Below are 23,708 nucleotides of genomic sequence, written 5' to 3'. Positions count from 1 at the left end.
GAGGACAAGGGGGCCGGTATCTGAGCTGAAGCTGTATCAGTTCCTGTGATATAATTAATTGGAGGATGTCTAGACGTATTAGGTAATTTCACCTGCCTACCCTTATGTCTGTTTCCCCCCCTCTTTCTCTTTAAAGTATGCCCTTTAGGTTGTGTTTGAACTTTACTTTTTGAATTGGGCATTAGAGGATTAGGTAGCAGGGATTCTTCTGATATTATTTCTAAAACAGGATCTATGGTAGAATCCTTGTTACTATATGACCTGCTGGACTCGGATGATGTTATAACATCTCGAAGTAAAGAGGGAATGCTAATGTCACCATGTAAAGATTTTTCTTTCCCTGAAGTTGGGGTGGTCGCTATTTGGAGGAGTCCCAATGATGAGCGTCTATTCTGAAGTTCTGTGGAAAGGCGGCGCTCAGTGATGGCTATTTCATGTTCCAGCACAGAGGCCGCCCTTGTAATGAACTGGTCGAGGGTCCCCCTCACAGAGCCACCCACTGGTGATTTCCTTTCCTTAACCCCTCTTAAAGGCATAATCCCTGGCACCTTTTACACCCATTCACTGTGTAGACTAAGGTACAGTCAGTAGTAGTGCAACCAGACCTATAACGATGTAACAAAGGGTCAGTAAATGTAGGAACTACAGTTCATGTACCTTAGTTTGTAGAGTCCCGAGTAGCCTGTATTTGAGAGATGGAAGGTAAGGGAGTATGCCCAGCATAGCCTCTTCCGGCCTCTGAGGGCCACAGAGGGCCCACCCTTTCCCTGGGCTTCGCCCGGCGCTGCCCGCACGCGGTCCCGCGTTGCGGGGGCTCTCATCTGTTTTTAAGCGCCTCTAGGCGCGGAGTCAGTGGCCGCAAAGAATGCCGGTAGTTGTAGTCTTCTTCTCCCTCCACCCGGCGGCCGCTAGATGGTATACTGCGGCGGTGGGAGGGAGAACAGAGAACAGGGCAGCCAGCAAAGGTAGGTGGGACAAGGTGAAACACGGAGCCCAACCAAACGGTATAAAGATAGAATATTGACGGGAAAATATCGACTAGCATTAATATCGAGGTAAGAATATCGACTAGTAAAAATATCGTAGTAGTAAATATCGTTGTAATAAATATCGTTTTTTAAGAATGACAAAAATATCGTCAAAAAAAATATCGATGAACAGAATATCGTTGAGTAAAATATCGTTGTATATAATATCGACCCAAAAATATAAAGTGTTATAAAAGTTTTTAAAAGTATGTATTATGTATTAAAAAATGTCACAAAATCTCTACTAGTAATAATATGTGTTTAAAAATATTTAAAAAAAATATTTGTAAAAATTCTAGTAGCGGGTTATTGGTATTATAGGGGATAAGGGTGGGTAGTAATTTTAAAAAGTAGTGTTAAAAATTGTATAGAATATTAACAAATTAGAAAACTATTATGAAATCGAAATGTAAAATCGAAATTTCTAATTTTTCACGAAATTAAATTTTTATTTATATTTCAAATTTTCAAATTAATATTTTAGGAGCGGGTTATTGGTATTATAGGGGATTAGGGTGGGTAGTAATTTAAAAAAGTAGTGTAAAAAAATTGTATAGAATATTAGCAAATTAGAAAACTATTATGAAATCGAAATTTAAAATCGAAATTTCAAATTTTTCATGAAATTAAATTTTTATTTATATTTCAAATTTTCAAATTAATATTTTAGGAGTGGGTTATTGGTATTATAGGGGATTAGGGTGGGTAGTAATTAAAAAAAGTAGTGTTAAAAAATTGTATAGAATATTAACAAATTAGAAAACTATTATGAAATCTAAATAGAAATTCGAAATTTAAAAATTCCCACGAAATTAAATTTTGAATTATATTTAAAATGTTCAAAGTAATATATTTGGAGCGGGTTATTGGTATTATAGGGGATAAGGGTGGGTAGTAATTTAAAAAAAAATATTTTGTACATTTTATAGAATAATAAATATTTAAAATAATATAAAATAAAAAAATTAGAGAATCGAAATTTTATTTTTTGTACGAAAAAAAATTAGTAAAGATAATAAAATTTACCCCAATATTTTTTAGTGGGTTGTTGTTGCTACAGGGGATAAGTGTTTGTAGTATATTATAATAACTGATCATATTACTAAAAATATGTGTAAATATCCTAAATTGTGAAAAATTTATGATTGGCTGTTTATTTCTAATTATAGATAATATTTATTAATAATTAAAAAAAATTATGAGAAAAAAAAATGTAAAAAGGAGAAAAAAAGTATATTGCGAATTTAGAACATTAAAATTTTCACATTTTAGAAAATAATAAAAATGGCGAAATTTTTGGCAAAATTATTTAAAAAATATATAATTATCCAGCACTTTCCCTGAGTTATGTAGGATTGGAGTTAGAATAGAAAATTATTATGGTTTACTATCCAGCACTTTCCCTGACTTATGTTGGATTGGAGTTAGAATAGTAATTTATTATGGTTTACTATCCAGCACTTTCTCTGAGTTATATTATGTTTGGAGTTAGAATAGTTAATTATAATGGTTTACTATCCAGCATTTTCTCTGACTTATGTTGGATTGGAGTTAGAATAGTTAATTATTATGGTTTACTATCCAGCACTTTCCCTGACTTATGTTGGATTTGAGTTAGAATAGTAATTTATTATGGTTTACTATCCAGCACTTTCCCTGAGTTATGTTATGTTTGGAGTTAGAATAGTAAATTATTATGGTTTACTATCCAGCACTTTCCCTGGCTTATGTTGGATTGGAGTAAGAATAGTAATTTATTGTGGTTTACTATCCAGCACTTTCCCTGAGTTATGTTATGTTTGGAGTTAGAATAGTTAATTATAATTGTTTACTATCCAGCATTTTCCCTGACTTATGTTGGATTGGAGTTAAAATAGTTAAATATTATGGTTTACTATCCAGCACTTTCCCTGACTTATGTTGGATTAGAGTTAGAATAGTAATTTATTATGGTTTACTATCCAGCACTTTCCCTGACTTATGTTGGATTGGAGTTAGAATAGTAATTTATTATGGTTTACTATCCAGCACTTTCCCTGACTTATGTTAGATTGGAGTTAGAATAGTAATTTATTATGGTTTACTATCCAGCACTTTCCCTGACTTATGTTGGATTGGAGTTAGAATAGTAATTTATTATGGTTTACTATCCAGCACTTTCCCTGACTTATGTTGGATTGGAGTTAGAATAGTAATTTATTATGGTTTACTATCCAGCACTTTCCCTGACTTATGTTGGATTGGAGTTAGAATAGTAATTTATTATGGTTTACTATCCAGCACTTTCCCTGACTTATGTTGAATTGGAGTTAGAATAGTAATTTATTATGGTTTACTATCCAGCACTTTCACTGAGTTATGTTATGTTTGGAGTTAGAATAGTAAATTATTATGGTTTACTATCCAGCACTTTCCCTGACTTATGTTGGATTGGAGTTAGAATAGTAATTTATTATGGTTTACTATCCAGCACTTTCCCTGACTTATGTTGGATTGGAGTTAGAATAGTAATTTATTATGGGTTACTATCCAGCACTTTCCCTGAGTTATGTTATGTTTGGAGTTAGAATAGTTAATTATAATGGTTTACTATCCAGCATTTTCTCTGACTTATGTTGGATTGGAGTTAGAATAGTTAATTATTATGGTTTATTATCCAGCATTATCTATTTACAATTTTTAATAAGAAGAATAATATATGTCATGTTGTAATATTCATTTCAACAATATAAATTAAAAACATTTTTAAAACATTTTTACATACATATGACAAGTTTCTAAATTTAAAAAAAATCTTTTTTTTAACTATTTTTCTTTATTCATAGTTTCATTTGTTACTGCAAACATTATGATAATTTTATTAAAAATTTAACATAATATTTGATAACAAATTATATTGTCGCAGTGGGGAGTGCGCGTAGCATCGCTCTCAGGAACTTTCCGCTCGAGAGTGTTGTTTCAATCCATTTCAGTGCGGACCAACTGGCCTAATTCACCATGTCGGCTGCCATGATAAGGAATAGGGAGCAGGCAGCCGAATCAGTATTTGTCACCCCGGCTGGGGGGGCAACAGCATCGACATCTGCAACTGCCAACGTGGGTAACACTAACCCAAATGCAAGAGATCTTTTCCGTAAAATTGAAAAATTATCCAAAAAAGAAATGTCCAAATGGTGGGAAAACAAATCTCTCTCTATGTACCTGGAGGTCGGACGAGTTCCACGCGGCCTCCGGATTACCCTCGCACCCAGCTACGAAACGCCTGATCCCCGCATGCTAGAAGAGTGGGCCACAACAAACCTGGAGTCATCGGCAAAATTAATGGCCATTCTAATCAAATATGAGGAAAGCGATAGGTTAAAAATTCAGAAAAACGAAACATATATAAAAATATAAAAATCAACAAAACATAGAAAAATAATATAATGTAGCAAAAATTAAAAATGTACATTAAAATATTACTTTTTAATTAAAAAATACAAACAAATAGCTAACCTGTAAAAAAATTATTTTAATCCAAAAAATTATGTGACATAAAAGTAATATATTTTTCCTACCCTATAACGCCGCATAATTTGCAACACACATCCAAATTAGAAAAACGTGTACCTCCGGTAATTAACACAATGAATTAACAAATATACAAATATTAATAATTAAAAAACACACTTAAAAAGGTACAAATTAATGTACTAACAAAATATTACAGCTATAGAACAGAAATACCCAAACAAAATAAGAACTAAACAATTAACAAAAAGATGTATCAATTAATAAATGAATATTAAGGATCAAGTAATGATTAATTAATTTAAACTAAATTACTTTCCACCCTATGCCCCAATTACCCTTTCGCTGCGTTTGTCGACCAACTGCTGTCGCGAGCACTACTTCCGTAGTGCTACGCACGTCCGTTGGCCAACGCGGCCCGCCCTCTCCACTAAACCGCCACACCATGGCGGAATTGCCACCGCACTTAAGCGGATAAACACCAAAATACACAACAGCAAAAATATTTACACAATTGACATAACTAATTTTACATTAAAAAATCAATTAACAACAAATCATTAATTCAGTTGAAAAACATTTACTTCCCATCATTTACTACTGTAAACCCACAACTCACACATCAAAATTATTACACAATTGACAATTTTAAAATGTAATTAATTAATTAGCATCAATTATTTATTATATATATATATAAAAATACAATTATTTAAATTAAAATACTTCCCAGCCTTTTTCTCAATCAACCCACAACCCGCTCCTAAAAAAACAACACTATTAACAGAATTACCAATTAACAAATAATAATTAATAACACACTACTAATACATTATTTCCTACAATTAACAATATAAAGTAATACATAAATATTACGTATTAAAAATTATTAATATTTTAATTATAATGAAATTACTTCTCACCCTATTCCCCTATAAACCCACAACCAGCTCCTAAAAAAATGATACAATTAACATAGTTACCAATTAATTAATCAATACAAATTAACAGGCAATTATTAATTAATAATACATTCATTACCATAATTAACCCTATAAAATCAAAATTATATAAATACTAATAAATAAAAATTAATATTCAAATAATTATAATTAAATTACTTCCCACCCTATTCCCCTATAAACCCATAACCCACTAAAACAACAATATTTTAATAACTATATTTTTGCAAACGATATTAATGACTTCGATATTTTGAAAAACATTATTTCTCACCTTAAACTTGACATTTTTGACCAAGATACTTTGCCAGTCAATATTTCTGTATCACGATATTTTGCACTCGATATTAGTGCAAGTCGCCATTTCCTACTCAATATTCTTACTGTTTACCGATTCAATCTGCCAAGGATAGAAAGGAATTTCAGGGGACAGTAATAATACTGCTTTTCTTTTGTGTTTCAGATTTTGTTAGGCACCAACAATGCAGGAACTGATTAACTTTACGACAGCTTGGTGAAGAGAAAGACACCACAACTTCCTCCTGATTCTTCGGTAACTCGTTGACCTCTATGCCCAGAGATTAAAGCATCATGACATAAATGTAGTATATACTTCCGTGAATGCTTTGTTGGTATAAAGGGTCTAACTCGCACAAAACTCAGACGTTAGTGTTTCTTACCTGAAAATGAGGATACCGTTGTTTTAGGTTGCATAGATTAAATCATTTGGTTTCTTAATGGATTGACTCAAGAAATGTAAAAAGCTGTAGCAGAAATGGAAGCTTGTGGAATAATAATCTTCTCCACTGTCTTGACTTTCAGAGATTCAGTATAACATCTGGATATTGAGTCTGCAATGACATTTTCAGATCCAGGTATCTAAGTGAAAAATAATCAAATTGTTGAAAAACACATCCCCAGCATCCTTGTCTTCCATTTTAGCATTTAGCCTGTTGGAGTACTTGAAGGTTTACATGATTGGTACAAACTGTTATATGATATTGGGCTCCAAGTAAATAATGCCTCCATTTAAATATGGCTGCCTTAATAACTACGAGTTCCTTTCTCAGAATGGAATAGTTTTTTTCGCAGGGAGAAAAGTCTTCAGAAGGCGGCGATGGAATGTTGGTCTCCAACATGACCTGCTTGAATCAAAATGGCTCCTTTGGCTACATCTTAGGCATCAGTCTCCACAATAACATTTCTAGCAGCAACGGGTTGCGGTTAGATGGGCGCTCAGAAGAACTCAGTCCTTAGTCTTTCAAAAGCTAGAGTGGCATCCTTGTTTCAGTGAAAGGTCCTGTTTTTTTAGCAGTCTGTAATTGGTGAGACAATCTTAGATAAGTACTTGATGAATTTGTGGTATTAATTTGCTTGGCCTTTAAACGTCTGTGCCTCTTTCAATGAGGAAGGAATGGGCCACTCAAGAATAGCTTGAAACTTTTGTGTATCCATGGCAATCCCTTAAATGAATGACGATAGCTTAAATAATCTGCTGAATCTTTGTCAAAGCACTTTTCAGGTTTGGCTAACAATTTGTTATCTTGTAGACGCTGCAAGACTTGTTTGACATGGTAAGGATGTTCCATGGGATCCTTAGGGGGAAAAACAGGTTATCATGTATGCAAACAACCATTGACTGAAAGATCAGATCAGAGAAGAATACATTCATGAATTGCCTGAAAGGTTTTTTGAATGCTGTTTTCCACTCATCAGCTGATTGGATCCTGATCAGGTTGTAGGCTCTTCTTAGATCTAATTTGGTGAAAACCTTTGCTCCATGAACAGCTTTCAGAATGTCTGAAATTAGTGCCAATCTAGCCTAGGCAGGTCCAGAGGTCAGATGCCCCTTCTTCTGTACAAAAAATAAGGATGCTCCAGCAGGGTACTTGGGTGAAACTATCGGAAACATTGCTAAGTTTACATAAAGGTACTTTGAGGGCTTGCCATTCCAGGGACACAAGGAAAACATTTTATGACCTTTGGTTTTGAGATGCTTTGATGTTGGTATTGTTAGTATTGTCAGTAAAGTTACCACTGTAAAATTTGAGGCTACTGTCAGAGTGTGAATGGAGGTGGCGTCATCTCATGTTCTGTCATATTTTTTCAAGGTCTACCAAAGACAACTCATGTCAACCAGGTCAAACACAGTGCAGAAGTCTACAAAGCAGCGATATAGCTTCCCTCTTTGCTCCATAAACTTCTGCGCCACTGCCCATAGAGTGAAACAGTGGTTAATCGGTGAGTGTCCTTCCTTAAAATCGCCATGTTCCACCGGCACGATTTACCATTGTTCCAACCAATCCTTCAAAGTATGAGCAAGGAGAATGGGTTTAGATTGAGGGACAGGAAGATTTGGCGCTCAAGCGTGTATGATAATTGAATGTTTACTGCTACAGTAATGACGTGGTGCAAACCGGTCAGGGGAGAACAAACCCAGACAGCGAAACAACCCCTGCACTGGTATATGGAGGCCTATACCAAACAGATAAGAACCAAGTGCTGTGCACACACTTCTATGGTATTTGGTTCTGGTGTCAGAACCCTACACTTAGCAACAATGTTCATAAGGATAAATGCAGGTCAAACTCCAGGTTTTCGTATGTAGAGCAGATTTATAAGTCAATCTGGATCAGTACATGTGACAGTAGCCAAGATTGACCTGCATTTATTCTTATGAACATTGTTGCTCAGTGTTGGGTTCTGACACCAGAACCAATAACCATAGAAGTGTGTGCACAGGACTTGGATCCAATCCTTCAAGTTACCCAGGATTATTTTGACAAAGGCCTTCTCACCGATATCCAACAGATTAATCAGTCTATAGTTCTTCGAGGCTTTCTTGTCCCCCTTCTTGTGTATTGGCCTAATTACAGACCTCTTCCAGTTTTTAGGGATATGATCAGAGTCTAATATGGCTAGAAACATATGAGATAGAAACCCTTCCCACCAATTTAACTGGATCTTTATTATAACTGTGGGGAGGTTATTGGGACCTGATGCCGGGATAATGTTAACTTTCTTGTAGTATCCTTTACGTTTGCTACAGTAAGGAGAATTTTCAGATTGTCAACCTCCCCACTCCAATTGTTTACTTGCTGTGGCCACTACATTTGTCCCATACAGTGTGCCTACGCACTCTTCCCATGCTGCTTACTTCCACTACATAACTAATGGCCCCCGGGATATGTCCAGTGGCTTCCTGTATTAGCTTCCAAAACTGTCTCACATTTTTTGTTTCAATTGTTTCCAGTAGGATTTCACAACATTTCTTTTTTTTTTTTTGTTTTTTTTTTTTTAATCCTCATTTGCCGTCTTGCCGCCCTTTCTTCTCTCTAATCCACCTCTGGGCTTTTATTATCTCTTGTGCTGGATTCAGAGTAATGGGGCATAAACACCACATATTCTGGGCCTGACATTCCTCTAAACTGTCCTTCTTCCCAGCCTGACCCAAGATGTGTGTCCTCCACCATCTCTCTTAATCGTACTGGGGTAGTTACAAATTCCAGCGAGACAGGCGCGGGCTTAATCATTGGACTTTAACATAAAATTAATTTTAACCAAACTTTTGCAGGAAGGGTAACCAGAAACTTCTGTTTCTTTTGGAGGGGTCTAGCATATCAAGCTTTGCCGTGTACCTCATAGCTAAAACCCAATCTAATAAAGTGGGACTAAATGGTGAGACCCACAGCTTACACAACTCTCGACGTGCCAACAACATAGCATAGAAAATAAGTCTGACATTATTATTCAGAAGATTATTTTGTAAATCCATTCTCCCGGTAATAATTAATTCAGGGCTTACCTCAATGGGTTGATTCAAAGTTTTGGAGAGGGAATTACTCACGTCTAACCAGAAATTCTTGATAATTGGGCAAGATACGAACATATGTAGATCATCAACATTTGGAGCTTTACACTTTGGACATCCAACAATCCCTCCGTCCTTAAATTTAGAAAGCCTGTATGGAGACCAGTATGCCCTGTGAATGGTAAACAAGAGATTTCGCCTCAGATTTGCCGATTTAACAATTTTATATAGCATGCACATAGTTACTTGCCATTGGTCTTCTGTGGCGATCTTTGGCAAGCTTTCCTTCCACAGGGTCTCTGGCAAATCAAATGATCCGTCCTCCATATCTAATATTCGCCAATACCAGAAGGCTACTTCCTTATCAAATGTCCCCATCTCCAGCTTTGACTCAAACTCATTTTCCACTCCGATCTTTACTTCCAGGTGGCTCGCCCAACTTTGAATCTGTAGATACTTATATTTTGAAAAAACTGCGCCCCACTTTTGTCGACAGCTATCCCAGGGAATTAAATTGCCATCTTGAAACAAGTCTTTCCACCTTTGCAGATCAGGTTCCATTTTCAAACTTAAAGCAAGCAAATCTCTTGTCCAAGAGGGGGCTCCAGGAGAATCCCATATCGGAGCACTATGGCTAAAGTACACAAGCTTAGATACTTTTCTAATCTTATACCATGTCTCCGCAAAATCTCTCAGTGTCTTGAGTTTCACCTTTTTAAAAAACTTAGGGTCTCCAAACTTATACAAAAAACCAAACTCATGATAACCTGATCTCTTCAGCATTATCGCAAAAAGGCTTCCAATCTGAGAGCTGACAGGGGTACCCAACAACATCCTGCAGTTTTTTAAACAGAAAGCCCAAGCATATATTCGTATGTCTGAAGCCGCTAGACCTCCTTTTTCAACTTTCCTCCTGATTTTCCTCCACGAAATTCGAGAAGATTTTGATGCCCATATGAAAGATGTTATCATGCTTTGTAACTTCGCCAGCCATTCCTTTTTAAAACTCAGTGGAATAGTCTCAAATAAAAAGGTAATCTTAGGTACAATGACCATCTTAACAAGATTAGATCTTCCATATATTGAGAGAGGTAGATTCATCCAACCTTTTAACGTCTCGCCAACCTCTTTCCTCACCCTATCGTAATTAGTTTTAGCCATATCTTCGATTTTCTGAGTAACCCTAACTCCCAAGTACCTCATCTCTTTTGTTGTCTTCACATCTTCAGTATCAAGGTTCCAAGTCATTATTTCAGTTTTATCCTGATTTAACTGATATCCAGAAATCCTACCAAACTCCTTTGTCGTATTGACTAAATTTTCCAAGGTTCCAACTAGATCAGTAGAATAAACAACAATGTCGTCCGCATAAAGCCCAAGTTTCTTGGACCAATCCATCACTACAAAGGGAGGTATCTCTGCTGAGGCTCTAATTTTGCATGCAAGAGGCTCTATATATATGTTAAAAAGCAGCGGTGACAAGGGGCAACCTTGTCGGGTGCCCCGCATTACTCTGATGGGAAGTGTGAGGGTTCCATTTACTAGAACTCTTGATGTAGGTGCATGATACAGAGAAAAAATAGATTGTGTGAACTTATCGCCTAAATTAAGATGATGTAAAAGAGATTTTAAGTATACAAAATTGACTCGGTCAAAAGCCTTAGCAGCATCTAACGCAATGACTGCCAAGGGATATTCATATTTCGAGGCCACATCAATCATGCCTATCAGTGAAAAAGTAAGATCTTTTAAGTACCTCTTCTTAATGAAACCTCTTTGATCTTCATGAATCAATTTATGAATGACTTTTCCTAGCCTATCAGCTAAGATTTTAGAAAAGAATTTGTAGTCACAGTTCAAGAGTGAAATCGGCCTATATGCATCCATACTTTTTGGAGGTTTCCCTGGTTTTAATATTAAAACAATAGTAGCTTCGTTCCATGAGCTTGGGATTGCCACTTCTCCTCTAAAGATTTTATTATACAATAGACACAACGTGGGTACCACTGTATCTCCCAAAGCTTTATAGACCTCAACAGGTAGACCGTCTGGCCCAGGTGCTTTCCCTCTTTTGCCTTCCTTGATAACTTTCGTCAACTCCTCCTGAGTTATTTCCCTATTTAGTTCTAACATATCCTCATTTGTAAGGGGTGAGATTAGAGGCAGCCAGGAATCAATCTCAAGCTGATCTGGACAGAGATCCTCTGTATAAACATCTGCAAAATATTGCTGAAATGCTTCTACAATCTGTTTATTTTCTGCAATAACTTGATCTGTCCCTGGTTTCTTGATCTCCTTAATTTGATTCCGTATGGCGTCTTTCTTGGCTTTCCACGCTAGTAGCTTACCACATCCTTCTCCATATGAAAAGTGTGACAACTGACTGGCCTCCCATCTCTCCTTAACTCTTTGAGTGAGTGTTGCAGTGAGTTGAATTTTCAAATCTAAAAGTTTTTTCTCGCATGACCCATCTAGGATGGTGACTCCTTGTGAATTCCTAATAAGTTCAGCCTCTCGGATCTCTTTTTCTAAATTAGAGACTTGGCTATAATATGCTCTGCGTTTTTTTGCACCTAGAGCCCCCATTTTACCTCTCATAAAAGCTTTGTATGTTTCCCATACTATATCTTCCCTAGCCGATCCCAAATTAATCTCCAAAAAGGTTTGTGTCTCTTCTTTAAGCGTCTCTAAGATTTCAGAATCCGCTAAGATTGTGCGGTCTAATCTCCAGGCCGGGGTCGTATCTTCTGGTTTCAGACTTAAATTTAGACCTACAGCCGAATGATCTGATAAATGTGCCCCCATATGTTCTACACTGATGACTTGGTCTTTAATCCTAATATCTGTCAGGAAAAAGTCAATCCTCGAACTATGTTTATATTTCTTATTAAAGAACGTGTATCCTGGCTGATTTGCTGCTTTAAGTCGCCAAATATCACACAGCCCTAACTGGGCCATAAGTAACTTCACTTTAGCAGTCATTTTACTGTTCACTATTGCCCTAGAATTGCCAGATCTGTCCAACTTAGCATCTAAAACTGTGTTGAAATCTCCTGCCATTACAATTTTACCTGAGAAGTCCAATAGTTCAACTTCTATTTTCTCTAAAATTGTGGGGTCATCAATATTTGGGCCATAGTAACCGACTACTACTAGTATTTCCCCCGGCAGTCGTAGCTTACATATCACCCATCTCCCTCTGTTGTCTACCAAACTGTTTTCAACTACAATATCAGGACCTTTTTTAATTAGAATAGCCACTCCCTTTGTAACCAAATCTTGCGATGTGTAAATAGCCTTCCCAATCCATTTTTGAGTAGTGAATATATCCTTACATTCCTTTTCTGTTAAGTGTGTTTCCTGCAAAATAATAATCTGTGCTGGCGAATCTTCTAAATATTTAAGAATTAGTAATCTCCTTGATTTGACTCGGAGCCCGTTAACATTCCACGTGAGGAACTTTAGTTCCTTTTTATTAGCCCTGCTCATAATATTTATCATGTAGTGACAAGATTTCCCTACTAATTAGAATGCAGCAAGATAGCTCATGAGGAATTTTTTCTTTTTTTCTCCCTAACCCTATTCCCTCCCCTCCCCTCCCCACACTCTCAGTTCCCACCCCGGAAAACCCAACCATTACTCCCATGGCCCAGGCCAGTGGACGTCTCAGTGGTGATGTCACATTTTAAATATATATATATGTTTTCTCTTTCTCTTTTTTTTTTTTTTTTTTTTTTTTGGTCAGGTTTCTGTTTCTAAACTATTATTATGCTACTTGGGTAACATCCAAAAAAGCATCAACTGCCTCGACTGTACGAAATGTGTACATTTTGTTGTTCCACATAACTTTTAGGAAGGCGGGAAATTTTAGCTGAGCTGTGGCCCCTATCTCCCTTAAGGGTGTCAAGCGTTTTCCCATCTCCCATTGCCTATTAGCTGTCGCTGGAGATAGATCCGACCTAATATCCACTGGTACTCCATCTATCAAGATAGACTTATTCTTCAATGCAAGTTGCAAAATTTTTTCCTTCAATGAGTATGTTGCGAAGTTGATTAGGATCTTTCTTGGCTTAACCCGATCTGGATTTAGCCTGAAGGGGTCGCGATGTACCCGTTGAATGTCACGAGCCAACGACTCCTCAGTTTCATCTAAAGACAACTCTTTCTTTAACATTTGCACAACAAAGGATTTTATGTCTGTTCCCTCTTTCCCTTCTGGGAGTTTAAGAATTTTTAAGGATTTCACAACATTTCTGTTTGTAAATCCTCTTCTGGTTCCTAACTAACATTTTATATTCTCTTTTCAGTTTAAACAAATTTAACTGCCTGCTCTGATCAATCCTTATTCTTAAGAATCTCTTCTCTTCCTATTAACCTTTTGTTATTCAAACATTCTAAATTGAACCACCAAGATCGTCTTCTTTGTGTTATTTGTTTGTCAATATGGGGATTTGTCTTGTATTTTAACTCTACTCTGAGGCATTGTATGACATGTTCTATCGTTTCCTCAAACCAGGTCACATTCTGCCACCTTGCATTTCCCATGTTTAATGTCTGTTGGAAGTTAGACAATTTTTCTACATATTCATCCGTTAGTCTTGTTGTCAGGCTTTTGGGGTGCTCGGTTTGTTGTGGAAGTACTCTTTCACAATGACTCATAGGTACCCTAAATAATTTAAAATGCAGGAGGGGTTATGGTCACTGCCTTCTCTTTGGGATAACCGAAAGCCTATTACTGTTGCAAAGTTCCATGCTTGAATAATGGGGCAGTGCTGCATGCCTATCTTAAAGGATTGTTTTGCAGGGTGATCAGTTTTCAACCTGCCGTTTAGACTAAACAACCCTTTTGACCCCAAGTACTTCCCTAATGTTAAATCTTGTCTAGTAGAAGTGTAATGGGGAAAAACCACTGGCTCTATATTGTATTTCTTTAAAACATAGATCTATTTTTTTTAATTTAATTTGTGATTAAAATCACCTGACACAATGATCAAATCGCTACATGCTTTTTGCACAATGCGTCCACATCTACCTTGAAGTGTCCAATCACCACCCCATACTCCTCCTGGGAACCCCGTTGTATGTATACATTCACAGATACCAGGTTTTCATACTTCCTTTCTGTAACCAATAGTGATACAAGCAGCCATTTGCTTGTTACATTTAATTATGTCACCTTTTTTACAATCCTTGTTGATATACGTGTCATAATCCTCCCAGGCGGATGACCATGGCTGGCCTATGGAGTTGGGTGCAGCGTTCAATTTCAGGGGTTTTGTCGCATAGCCAAGTTTCCTGTAGACATATCATCTCTGCATACTGGGCTAGTTGTTTTTAAATTTTCAACCTTATACTGTCCTTCTAACCAATTTATGTTCCATAATGTTATTGTCAAGCTATGCCACACCGCTTTTTCCTAGTCAAATCCACTTAGACAGTCAGTCTTGTCCTGATTCCACTGGGGTAGGCCTACATAACTATTTTCTAAACCCCCATAACCTCAGGGGTTATTAAACTCTGCAGACTCCACAGCTATTTTGATGTTTTCTTATTCCCCACACTCTCCGACTATCAGCTTTACCTGCATTTTCCCTAGACCTGCTTGGCATTTCAGGAAAGTACTTCTAGGTTGGATACCCCCTTCTCCTTCCCCTTCTGGTATTAGCCTTATCCCTTCTTTCAATAACTCCTTTTCAGCTCTTACGATAGCTGCCTTTACAGCCCTCAATACACAAAAACCATTGTGATTTCATTCCCTTTATTATTGTTGCTGAAGCTTACCTGCCTCAGATCCCTTGTCCCAATTCCCCTCAAGCCATAGCATTTGGAGAAAGAAAAAAGGAGCTGGGACTGACTTAGGGGCATGATTTTCCTTGTTTTTTCCTCCCCTTCTCCAATTTGGATGGCTCAATATATAGTCACATATTACCACTTGTTTCTACTTCAGTGGGACTGCTATTCTCCCTTTCCTGCTTCTTCTCTTACTGGTTCTTACTTTAGGTAGTTTACCACCTTCATCCATGATCCTAATAGTTCCCTTTAGCCCCTGGGGCTTTTCACATATTTTATCCACATTGTCTTCCCTACTATTCTTTACCGTGATTTTTGGATAGCCCTTTTTACCTTCCACCTTGAAATTTACCCCTTTTACTAGATTCTTCAATCAATTCCCTGCCCTACTTATCCTAACTGTAGTTCTTCTCTCTTAGGGGGGTTGCACATTGCAGACACCTTTTACCCCATCCTTTTCTTACAACCTTTTTTTTTTGCTTTTCCTGTTGTTGCACCGACCTTCTTATTTTTCTGTATGGGTTATAGTGCTTTTACCAAGTGTGGTCTCTCCGTCTCTTGATCAGCATTGGACATCTCAAGATATAAACCTCTTGCCCTTTATTGGCTTGCTCTATATCCTCAGCACAACCCTGTTTCTCTTTGTTGCCGACTGGTCTTACTACTGAAGGCATTAGAACCCTAATCCCTTGCAATTACCACACAATTTTCTGAAATTGGATTTTGTGGGTTTTTAGCAAATTAATATTTAACATGGTTACTTTTAGCAATCTTTACAGGGTTTTTGCAACATTAACATTATATCCAGCATTAAAGCTGAGGGTGTTTGCTGAAATGTCTATGTCCAACGTAGTATTGCGCGCTGATCCTTCTGTCAACTCTGTTCCTTGATTTACTTTCTGACCCATACATTTGTCCAGTTTAGGCTTCATGACCGGGTCAAAGTCAACCCTCTGGTCACTCCTTATTCCATCTGAGGTAGTCCCTCCCGTTCAAATTCTTCATCACCGAACATAGAAAAGATTCGTGGGGATGAAGACAGTCTGGGTTCCAAATTAGGAAAATTTGGCTTAAGTTGGTTTGGTTGAAGAGTGATACATCTGGAATTGGCACACTGTGCTCGGTGACCTCATGTTCATTGAACAGTTGTTTGTTACTGTCCAGGATTCTTACAGGGGTATGCATCCTCTTAAAGTGCTTGCCCATGAAGTCCTTTATTGATTTTGACTCTAGCACTACCCTCTCGCTCCTAATTGGTTATTGTCAATTACAACTTTCTTCCTTGTATTTCTCAATGATGGCATCTTTTCCTTTCTCTTGGGACTTCCCGTAGTCTCAACTAATGACTCATTATCATTTGAAGACTTATTAAACACTGTGGAGGGGTCTTTTTGCGCTATGCATGCGTTTGGCTTCTTTGGTGCCATTCTTCGGGTCTCTTTCCATATTCCGAGTAATTATATAATTCTTAAAATTAAATTGAAAATTAGATTTGAGTTGTGGATCTCTGGCTTTCCTCCTGCCAGGGTGTTGCTCTGCAATTAGCCACTACCACCCTTTTACAGGCTTTCAGGCTAATACCTGGTACAAGTACTGCGACAGAAAAAGAAAAAATATCAATTTTTTATATTCCGAAGTACCCTAATAATGGGCACACACAAGCACTTACCTCTGCTTTGAGATGACTGGCTGGCCATGACTCGTGCTGTGACACTGAGTGTCCTTCAAGCCTCTTTTTATTTACCTTTTTATTTTTTCAGGTGCCTGGTAGGCCTCAATATTGTTGGGCCTCCTTTGATGCTAAATTTTCCCACAGATGTAGCTTATTGGTGTTGGCTCCGGCGAGGGGGTGGTGTTGCAGCTACTAGCCAGGGACTTTACTCCCCTGCAACTCCCCTCCCAGTTGTTTGCCTTCTGTAGCTTGCCTTTGCTTCTTGTTTACTTTACTTACTTGCCACAGCTGCCTTCAGGTTTTATCCACTTACGTCCACTCTGGACTCAACTATGTCCTCAGGTGCGCGGCCTCAGGGCACGGCAGGTCAGGGACGTGCATGTGCTCCCTATGCTCACTTCACGGATGCAATCCCGGTCCGACCGCCTGCGCCGTTGCAGATCAGCAAGGAGATCAGCACACCTACTTCTTTCGGCACCACTGTACCGCTCTACCGCTACTCTCTAGTGGCTCTTCAATGCACCAGCTCCAGTGCTCCAGCTCCAGCGCACGAGTATTGCGCGTCCCGCTGCAAGAGCAAGAAGTGAGGGGGCGAGGTGAGGTGAGGTGTGCAGTACAGTACAACACAAAGGCGTCACAGCGTTACAGGAAGCCACACAGCAGATTAAAACATCGATATTTTAAACAAGTATATTTTTGCAAATACACTATGCCCACACTTACATATTATAAACTACACTTGCATAATGGTCCGGTCATTTATTTATTTTTCTATGTTAGACCTACTCATTTCATTTCAGTGGATTATTAACTGTGAGTTTAAAAAAAAGAATTAATCATTATGAATTCATAGCTAATTATTGAGATACGTATGTTCTGGTTTTGCAGAAAAGTTTCAAAGACCATGTGTTTTTCAGAAAAGTGGAAAACACATATATACACATATTGTAGATAATGTTTGATAATAGCTGTTTACTAACAATGGGGTCAAAAACAAAACAGGGAGAGTAGGGTCAGAGGGAAAAGTTTAAAGACCTACTACTGGTTCATTTCCCCAGTGACAACATATGAATAACAGAAAAGAACCCAGGAGGTCTATAGGTCAAGCACCTTGCTTGCTTAAACTGGTAAATATAATAAGTCAGTTAGTGCTGCAGTCACCATGTAACAGTGTCAAAGCAATAGAGAGAGAATGAGAGACACATGTATGAGAAAAGGGAAAAAACAGAGTTGTGATATCTAAGACTCAATTGGAAAGTCTGGTCAAACCAAATCCAGCACACATGATTTGTGGATAATCATCAAACAAACCAGATGATCGGTTCTATCATTTGGCCAGTCCACACTGTGACCTGGCGGGTCCTTCGATCATCTGGACCTTATGCCACACAGTCGTAATAAGTACTGGATACGGTCTACAGTGAGACTGAACCTCCAATTGTTGGTCTGATTGTGATAGTTGGTGAAAAATAATGAAAAAGTGGTGAAGCTTAAAATAGGGTGATGTGTCTAAACAAACACTTTAATAGAAACCAGGCACATCCCCTAATTAAAAAATAGGAACAGCGCAAACGATAGTATGGAACAAATAGCTGTCGCAATTAGGGCCAACATGTTTCTGCCTACCGGGCAACTCGTCCCATGGCTTTCATCAGGGCCAATGCTCTAAAAAAGTTGCTACTGTTAAGTGAAAGTGAAAAACGAAATATATATAAGTAGGAACGATACAACCTGTACCTACAGTTATATACACATCCTCCTTGTCAGTGGACGTTCAACGTGATCCAGCATGACAGGGGACTGGACCTCACCTCACCTGGACCGTGCTCAGGTATCTGAGGCCCCGCACTCTCCGTCGGTGCCACAAAACTCGCCTGAGGCTTGGGGAGCCTCAGGCGAGTTTTGTGGCACCGACGGAGAGTGTGGTATGTATATAACTGTAGGTACAGGTTATATAGTTCCTACTAATATATATTTCTTTTTCTTAACAGTAGCAACTTTTTTAGAGCAGTGGCCCCGATGAAAGCCATGGGACGAGTTGCCCAGTAGGCAGAAACATGTTGGCCCTATTTGCGACAGCTATTTATTCCATACAGTCGTTTGCGCTGTTCCTATTTTTTAATTAGGGGATGTGCCTGGTTTCTATTAAGGTGGTTGTGTAGACACATTACCCTATTTTAAGCTTCACCACTTTTTTGTGCGTTGCACTGTTTTTCATTATTTTTCACCAACTATCACAATCAGACCAACAAATGGAGGTTCAGTCTCACTGTAGACCGTATCCAGTACTTATTACGACTGTGTGGCATAAGGTCCAGATGATCGAAGGATCCGCCAGGTCACAGCGTGGACTGGCCAAATGATAGGACCGATCATCTGGTTTGTTTGATGGTTATCCACAAATCATGTGTGCTGGATTTGGTTTGACCAGACTTTCCAATTGAGTCTTAGATATCACGACTCTGTTTTTTCCCCTTTTCTCATACCTGTGTCTCTCATTCTCTCTCTATTGCTTTGACACTGTTACATGGTGACTGCAGCACTAACTGACTTATTAGATTTGCTAGTTTAAGCAAGCAAGGTGCTTGGCCTATAGACCTCCTGGGTTCTTGCCTACTAACAATGGGGCCCATTACGATGGCGGTCGGAAAACCACCCTGACCGCCATGCTAGCGGAAAACAATCACCTTCCGGCGCCGCGGCAATACCGGCGGACTGATTAGGATCAACTATCTAAACAAATGCGGCAGTAAGAGCAACCGAAAAACCACCCGACACGAGGGGAGACATCACAAACCCGTCCGCGGAGGTCGGATTTGCGGCGGAAGCAAACCAGCTGACCGCCAGGACAGCGGAGACACCGCCTGGAAAATTAGGAGATCCCCGATGTCACTGCGGTACATTCCACTGTTTCCATCCGCCACAGTTGCAAACAGTGATGAATGGGAGATACGCGGGAAGGGCTGGCGCATAGCCACCTCTGCGAACGCACGTTAAAAAAATAGCGGCTCCCATGAAAACACACAACAAAGCCATCAAGTGCGCCCAGCAGACCAGTCCTGCCCCTCAAAACACCTAACACAACCCAAATACACACCCATATGGCAAAATCAAAAACTTCAAATCCCAGGAAAACCTACACAACGCACCTGAGAGAAATACCCCATTTTGACACACCCATATAGCGGAGTATAAAACCAGCCCCTTCCCTGACCACAATCCTTTGCAACACTTCAGAAGAGAAGGCCATCAACCACATCTGAAAGCAGAGGCAAAAGATTACACCATACACATCACCACCACAACCACTACTTCCACACCTGCACCTCTGACCCCCTGGTTCCACCCAAAACATTCACAAATTGGGAGGAGAAGGTGCTTGCAATCCTGCATCCAGAGAGTCTCACAGGAATAGCCAGGGGAATGCAGACTGGTATGTAAAAACAAAGGCATCCTATCACACTGCTTTGTACTGTCTTGCACAACTACAAAGCAAAATCTCCTAAGCACAAGTCCAATCACCAGCAACACAACACCAAACACAGGTCTCACAGATGTAACATTCACTCCATCTGATTCACCCCAAAGCTACACAACATTCACAGGGTGGCATGTATGCAGGCAACCAGCACAGCAACTCCCACCAGGCATCCCAATCCCAGCCCTGAGCAGGATGGAGGACTCCCCCTCGCAGCATGTGTCAGACAGTGTATGGGTCACCTTTGCCTAATAGGTAGGTAGCCATCTTCCCAGGGAGGGCTGTGAGGGGGTGGGAGGCCTGCACTACAACCCAGAACAGGTACCTCTGCCACACCTCTGAGCAGGATGAGCATGGCACCCCACACAGAAGCATGTCCCAGCCATTGTATTGTTCACCCCCTCACCAAACAGGTAGGTAGCCATCTAACCAGGGAGGGCTGTTAGTGGTTGGGGGGCCTGTACCAACACTCCCACCTGGCCTCCTATCTCACAGCTGAGCAAGATGGAACACACCCCCATCCCCAGCACGTGGCAGCCATTGTAGTGTACACTGAAACCTAACAGGTGGGTAGCCGTACACCAAGGCTGTTCTGTCTGTGGGTAGGAGGCCTGCACTACAACACCCACCACGCTCTCCTGTCCCCACACAGCTGGGCAAGATGGAGCAGTCACGCCACACCGACAGCATGGGGCAGCCATTGTATCATTACAAACAAACCGACAGGTAGATAGCCATATTCCCAGGGAGGGTGCAAGGGGGTCGCAGGCCTGCACTACAACTCTCTACAAGCACCTCTGTCCCACCCCTGAGCGGGATGGAGCACTCCAACCCACCCAGAAGCATGTCCCAGCAATTGTATGGTTCACCCTCAGCTAACTGGTAGGTAGCCATCTCACCAGGGAGGGTGGTTTGTTGGTGGGAGGCCTGCACCCCCATCCCCACCAGGCAGCCCTGTTTTCAAGCCCAGCAAGATGGAACACTCATACCCCCCCCCCCCCAGCATCCGGCAGCCATTGCATTGTTCATCTCCACCTAACAGGTAGGTAGCCAGCTTCCCAGGGTGGGCTGTGAGGTGGTGGCAGACCTGAACTACAACTCCCAACAGGCTCTCCCATCCCACCCCTGAGCAGGTTGGAGCACTCCACCCCACACAGAAGCATGTTCTTGAAAGTTGACAACAATGTGACAACAGGACAGGTGAACAGTCAGTGCATGCACCCCAGCATACATACAGAAAAGCATGGAGATAGATGACAACACAAGGCCTCACATCACACATAAATTGGCACAAATACCATCTCAAGATACAGTGTGCACACAGCTAAGCATATGCAACTTCCACAGAAACAGCAGTGTGACTCACCAAATACAATGTTCAAATCAGGGCACCAACATGCACAGCAACAAATGTTCTCTGTAACTTACATGGGGGCTGACCATGAAGGGCCATAGGAAAAGTAAGCTAGCATGATCTGTTGAACTATGAAGTCAAAGCACAGGACAGGAGAAAGGAATGCACAAGGTCAGAATGGCTAGAACATGCCCAGATGTAACGGCTGCCAGGCAGAGCAAACAGCACAGATGATTTCCACAAAGTTGTGAATCCGCCAGTTGTCAGATGACAATCTTTCATTGTAATAATGAAATATGCATGTGGGGCATGGTATCCATCCAACTAGTATGTACCCCCACATCATGTCATAATGATAACCGCTGTGAAGATATATAATGTGTGAAGTAGTCAACTGTGCTCTGCATTACCTGTGAATTAGAGACGGTGAACAGCAAGCTTGAGGTATGCACGTCAATGACCATCTCCCCTCTGTCCCACAGGTGACCAAGAACTGACCGCGGAGGACGAGAACACCAACCTGTGGAGCCAGTCATCTCCCCCTTTGGAACATGGACTCTCTGGGGCAGACTCCATGAACTCCGACTTTGAGCAGGAAGCCGGCCCATCTGGCATGCCAGCGCGCAGCCGGTCCCGGGACACCACTGCTACCCTCAGCAACAACAACACCCACTACTATGCTGATCCCTCCTGGAATTACCCGTGTGGCCACCCCCAACACCACCACCACCACCGCCACCGCCACCAGTGCTGTCTGCAACATCCGCCTGGCCTCAGAGGATGTACACCCCACCCCAACAACTGTGGAGGCCAGGGCAAGTACGCATGGGCAGACAGTGATGAGCCAACAGGCGCGTGACAGCAGGGCTGGGGCGAGGCCCAGGGAGACACAGAGGCAACAGCACCATGGGACCGAAGCCCTGGCCAACATCACCAGGGTCATTGGCCTTACAATCAGGCCCAGTCCCAAATGGACCAGGCCCACCAGGATGCTCGTGAGCTCACCCAGGTGCTGCGGTCCATGGATCGCAGCATGGGACAAATTGTGGACCTCCTGGGCCAGCTGGTGGCGGAACTTAGGATAAGGCCTGCGGCCCAGACTACCCCTCTACCTCCCTCTGGTGTCAGGCAGAATGCCTGGTGCTCATCCTCCCCTGCGGGCACGCAGAGGGCTGATTCATCAGACACCACTGGCACTGCAGCTGTGTCCCACCTGCCAAGAAACCAAGGGACCGCCCTAAGAAATTATTGGGCCCAAACCACGGAAAGGCACCAGCAACACCCTAGCCAAGGGGCAACCTTTGATGGTACACCTTTTCCCCCTGCCATTGACCATCTCAACTATCCTTACCCACAATGCCATGTTAATGGCATCCGTCTGTTGGACTTGTCTTTTCTATCATCACTCTGAACTCATTGCTTCACCCTTCACAGTTCTGTAAACATTCACTCCTGTCACATATATCCCTTGTAAATAAACACTTCTTACACACAAAAGTTGTTGTGTCTCCTGCATGTTCATCACAGTATGTAAAAATGTTACCATGATCACAATGTCACAGGAGCACGGATTGTCAGTAGGCAAGGAGAGGCTGAAGAGACCTAGGGAAATACAACAGAACAATAGTCCCTAGTCAGGCGGTGGCATCACAGACAACACACAACAGTTGTCATCAAGGTACACCAATCTGCACACATTACAACGAGCAACAGTACTGACATACACCTCCTATAGCTGTGCATGACTACCAGGTCCCCTAAACATTGCCATCCAACATTGAGGCAATAACAGCCTGCAGTCACAAAGATCACATCGACCTTTTCATCCAAAAAAGCATCAGCAGACAATGGCCCCATTGTACCTTGTCACTCACCTTCATGTGATGTAGCTGTTGATGAGCTGTCCACGCAGGTCAACACCCTCCTCCTCTCCACTATCCTCGTCACTGGACATGGATTGGTTTGCAGGCGGGGACCTTGGCTGATCATCATCGTCCAGAAGCAGTGGGATCTGCTTGTGCAAGGCCAGGGTGTGGAGCATGCAGCAGGCAACAATGATCTGACACACCTGTCTGGGCGAGTACATCAGGGCACCTCCGGTCT

The 23,708-nt window shown here is 40.6% G+C and overlaps 1 long non-coding RNA gene across 1 annotated transcript in view; it reads left to right on the top strand.

Annotated features, from left to right (window-relative positions):
• The window catches only part of LOC147709085 (uncharacterized), a 35,835-nt gene extending 13,535 nt beyond the window's left edge, over window positions 1-22,300 (top strand). Inside the window, exons 2-3 of the long non-coding RNA XR_015296531.1 lie at window positions 5,964-6,053; window positions 22,088-22,300. This is a non-coding gene — a long non-coding RNA (uncharacterized LOC147709085). The remainder of the gene's footprint in view (window positions 1-5,963; window positions 6,054-22,087) is intronic.
• The last annotated feature ends 1,408 nt before the right edge of the window (window positions 22,301-23,708 follow it).

Source organism: Lissotriton vulgaris, chromosome 6 (assembly GCF_964263255.1).
Source record: "Lissotriton vulgaris chromosome 6, aLisVul1.2, whole genome shotgun sequence".
Classification (NCBI taxonomy): Eukaryota; Metazoa; Chordata; class Amphibia; order Caudata; family Salamandridae; genus Lissotriton; species Lissotriton vulgaris.
Note: the sequence above shows the minus strand (reverse complement) of the source record. Positions and strands in the feature narration are given on the sequence as shown.